Raw genomic sequence first — 4,071 nt, 5'->3', positions numbered from 1 at the left:
TGGAAGTCATGGGGGCACAGACACTGCTCTGTCTGGTTACCAGTAGGCTATTGTTACAAATATATACGTTTGCATTCAACAGCAGAAGGAAACTCATTCAGGTTTAGAACAACAACAACATAACTTTAATTTTTGGGTGAACTATTCCTCCAAAGCAGCCTAATATAGCTACTGTTACTGTTTGGGTCAATAATGTAAATTAAACATTAGAAAGAAAATCACTGCTGGACCGAATCGCTTTTGTAAAATAATGTATATTGAATTTATGCAGTGAAGACTATTCAGTCTATTTGTTGTCTATTCATTTTATACAATATAATATTTCTTATTCAGTGCTTTAAGTGTTTGTAGGTCAATTTATTTGTTCTATTGTAATTCATGACCGTTTACTTGTCTTCAGTAAGTTTGTTTTTATGTAGGCTAGTATTTTTTTTTATTTTGTGATATCAGAATTGGTAACAAGAATTAAGAAATTGCAATGCATCAATGTGCACCCAGTGAGGTCTTAATGCGGCCCTGAGTACAAGTTATGAATCTGTATTTCATAAATAAATATTGCAGCACTATTCTCCAATTATTTTCATCCAAAACATCTCACAACAGTTTTTGTTATCAAGCACACATTAACACTGCATGCACCAAATGGCCATTTCCCATCTACACAATGGTTTCATTTTGGGACTGTTCCTCAAACAAAGCATCATATGACTTCAGAAGATTTGGAATATATTAACAACAACACTCTATGTTGTTTTATTGTGTTTTTTTTTTTATCCAAATTATCCAAAAACGGGATTGGGCGAGTGCCCTGGGACACCAAGTGATAAAGATAATGACTAGAGCTTTAAAATATTTAGCTGGAAGAGATGTAGATAAAATATAAAATATTTGCATAGAAAGAATTGCGATTGGGTCAGGTCACAGTGTATTTGCCCACCCCCCCTCCCCCCACCAGAAGATATGCTGCAAATTCTACTAAAATGGGCTACAGACTATGTGTATTCGTTGCACTCAGACTGTTCTTAACCCAGTCCGTTACCAACTGTGAGGGCGAGAGATCCTTCTCTCAACTTAAAAGAGTGAAGAATGAACTCAGGACAACCATGAGAAAGAAGCGGCTGTCTGCACTCTCCCTGCTGGCTATTGAATCCGAACTAGTCAAGGACTTTGAGGATTTAATTAACGATTTTGCATGCACAAAGTCTAGAAAAAAGGAATAAACATCAAATGTGGTCACCCTAGGGCACAACACTGTGTTAATCCGGGCCTGATTGTATGGCAATGGAGCAGTTGTGGCCTAATGGTTAGAGAGTCGGCCTTGTAACCCAAAGGTCGCGGGTTTGAGTCTCAGGATCGGCAGGGATTGTAGGTGAGGGGAGTGAATGACCAGCGCTCTCTTCCAATCTCAATACCACGACTGAGGAGAGACCCTTGAGCAAGAACCAAACCCCCAACTGCTCAGTCAAGTCAAGTCACCTTTACTTATACAGCGCTTTTAACAATACAGATTGTGTCAAAGCAACTGAACAGCATTAATTAGGAAAATAGTGTCAATAATGCAAAATGACAATAGTAAACACTCATTTTTCAGTTAAAGACAGTTCATGATTGAATTCAGTGATGTCAACATCCAGCTCAGTTCAGTTTAAATAATATCTTTGCAATCATGTCAACGATATCGCTGGGAGCCGCGCGCGTTCCGCCTCCGCCCGGACAAGACCGGCTCCTTTATGAGCCCAGTGACCGCAGACTCGCTGTCAGGAAAAAGAAACTTAAACTACACAAACACGTACGCGCTCGGAGTGACGCACACACACACACACACACGCCCGTCCCCCGCCGGCGGAACGCACCGGAGCGTCACGCGGGCGTCGGCACATCGCGCACCTGTGCGCCGTCAAACAGGTAAAGCCGCATTCACGGGCTATATTTAACCTGACCGGAACACCGAGCAGCTGTTTACCAAAGAGGAGGCGCGCGGCGCTCGCATCTGTTATGCAACCGGAATATTCCAGCGGGGATCCTCCGCTCCGCGCCTCGGAACCGGATCCATCCGCGCAGAGTTCCTGCTCAGCCGGTTCCGCGGATCAAGCGGCGATAAGACGCGTAACACGAGCTGCGCGATGAAAAGGTGAGAAGAAAAGAGGCTGAACTGGAGCCGGACAAAGCGCCGCTGTGCTCCCGTCTGGAAGCGAACCGAATCCCGGAGCCGCGCTGATGTGGCACTGCGCACGTGACGCGCGTCAGAACACTGATCCAGCGCGCTGCGAGACGCGTTTGGCTGCTGCGACCGACGGCGATGTAGTCCTGAATCTGCCGCGACGCTCAGAGTTAATAATAACGCGCGTGAAGCGACGCGAGCGTTTCTGAGATCAATCACACTGCGGCGCGCTGCTCCGTGGCAGTATCTTAGCAACGCCTCCGCTAGCCGCGGAGCTAATGCATGCTAACCGAGAGCAACGCACACAAAACGACGCACGGATGAAAACAACCGTACAAAGCACAACACACGACTCTCGCCGCTGCACACGGGCCGCCGAGCATCACGGGGAATCGCGAGCGCCACGGAGCGAAGCGTCTTACCTGGAGACCAGCAGGAGTCCGCGGCACGCGCAGCCTTCGCTCTTTTATTTGACTATTGCGCGATCGCTTGTGCGCGAACGTCTGTCTTTTCTTTCAGCCGGCTCACGCGTCACTTCCGCTCGACCAGCGCGCGCCCCTCACTTCCGCCCTGCTTTATATCCGCACGCGCGGCGGCTGAGCCACAGAGAACACGGTTCATTAAAAGTTCAAATATGTAACAAATGGGAAACGCGCGTGCTGAAGGACCTTTCATGAGCCGAAGGGCCTCGTGCAGAACCATTCCAAAAACTGTTCAGAATTCAATCCATGTTGTAGAGCAACACTTGAAAGTCTTATGAAGTATTGTTAACCACAGTCTTACTGCAAACAGCTAGTCCCGAGCCCATGCTGAATCTGATGTCCTGAATGAGCAGCTCTGTTGAGGTCCTCAGCATCCTCAGCATCCTCAGGCCTGAACCCTGAGCTTCGGCTTGGCAGATAAGCCGGCAGTGATGTGAATGCGGGAAAGATGAGAGGAAGTGAACAGAACGGTCTTTTGTCCTGAAAAACAGAATGTGATTTTTGTGTGGGTTTTCATGATTGATGATGCAGCAGTGATAGTACACGCAGGGCCGCATTAACCAGTGGGCTAGAGGGGGCTGAAGCCCCGGGGCCCGAGCAAGGAGGGGGCCCGTGATTGGCTGAGGAGTAGCTTGAGGGACATCAGGAGCCCCACCACGACCCTCACTGTTTAGCGCTATTATTTAGTGGAGTTGTTCCGTAAATTCCATGCATTGCCATTAGAGATTAAAACGTCACATTTTAATTTGGTTTACCATCAAATGCATTTATTATATATTTTACTTTTGAACAAACTGTGCATCTATCAGATGATCGCTGCGCCTAATATCTGCATTCGCCTCTTCATTCTGCTGTCATCTAGAAACGGTCATGCAAAGAGCAATCTTCGATAAGTAAAAATGCCAACTATTCTAAAAAAAAAAAGTAGTGAGAGAGCTAGTTTATTTGACTAAAGCTGATGATGGACCGGACACAGAGCAGATAAACACACATCATCCCCACAGATTTAGGTCAGTTTGATTATTCACTTGATAGATGTTGCTTTTTGTGTTTGAACAAACTCTATAGGCCTAGTATATTCGCTTATGAGTTGAAAAATTCATTTTAAGCACTGTGGTTTAAAAACTAATTTAACTGTTCAGGGACATTAAGCAGTGGCAGAATTCACTTGCTCGTACAGCGCCTGACTAAACTAGAGTTATTTTTCGTGCCTTGTGTTTGAACATTCGAATACACATAGTTAGTTATGTGTCAAAATGCCCGTCTCCTCGTCAGCACAGTCGTTTGTGTCTTAAATGAACGTTAATAGTTGAAGATAAAGCATGTGCACTAGTTGGCTATTATGCGATCCTGGCACTATATGATGAGATTTTAAAGGGATATAGTTCACCCAGAAATTAAAATAATGTCATCATTAACTCAGTTTCA

The 4,071-nt window shown here is 45.4% G+C and overlaps 1 protein-coding gene across 1 annotated transcript in view; it reads right to left on the bottom strand.

The window, feature by feature from the left end:
* LOC107572966 (spermatogenesis-associated serine-rich protein 2-like) overlaps positions 1-2,629 on the bottom strand; it is a 26,585-nt gene extending 23,956 nt beyond the window's left edge. The window contains exon 1 of the mRNA XM_016259405.1: positions 2,613-2,629. The gene's annotated coding sequence lies outside the window, so the exon portion shown is untranslated. The remainder of the gene's footprint in view (positions 1-2,612) is intronic.
* Between the last annotated feature and the right edge of the window lie 1,442 nt (positions 2,630-4,071).

Source organism: Sinocyclocheilus grahami, unplaced genomic scaffold, assembly GCF_001515645.1.
Source record: "Sinocyclocheilus grahami isolate Dianchi unplaced genomic scaffold, SAMN03320097.WGS_v1.1 scaffold1840.1, whole genome shotgun sequence".
NCBI classification, from domain to species: Eukaryota; Metazoa; Chordata; class Actinopteri; order Cypriniformes; family Cyprinidae; genus Sinocyclocheilus; species Sinocyclocheilus grahami.
This window is presented reverse-complemented; position numbering and strand designations above follow the sequence as displayed.